A 364-nucleotide genomic window follows, 5' to 3' on the forward strand; every position below is an offset into this window, starting at 1 on the left:
ATACCTGTTAGGGGAACAATACTTAAGGACCTAATTGCGGGTGGGGGGAAGGAGGGTGAGAGGGAGACAGAGACAAACACAGAGAGAGACAGAGAAGGAAGAAACAGAAACAGACAAAAAGGGGGGGGGGAGAGACAGAGGCTGAGACAGAGGGAAGAGAAACAGAGAGAGAGCAGGAAGAGAGAGACAAAATACAGAGAGGCGGGGAGAAAAGGGAGAGAGAGACAGAAATACAGAAACAGAGACAAAAAAGAGAGGAGAAAGACAGACAGAGAAGGAAGAGAGAGACAAAAAGAGAGAGAGAGAGAGAGAGACAGAGAAGGAAGAGACAGAGGGAAAAGAGACAGAGAAAGACAGAAGGAAG

Source organism: Antechinus flavipes, chromosome 5, assembly GCF_016432865.1.
Source record: "Antechinus flavipes isolate AdamAnt ecotype Samford, QLD, Australia chromosome 5, AdamAnt_v2, whole genome shotgun sequence".
NCBI lineage: Eukaryota > Metazoa > Chordata > Mammalia > Dasyuromorphia > Dasyuridae > Antechinus > Antechinus flavipes.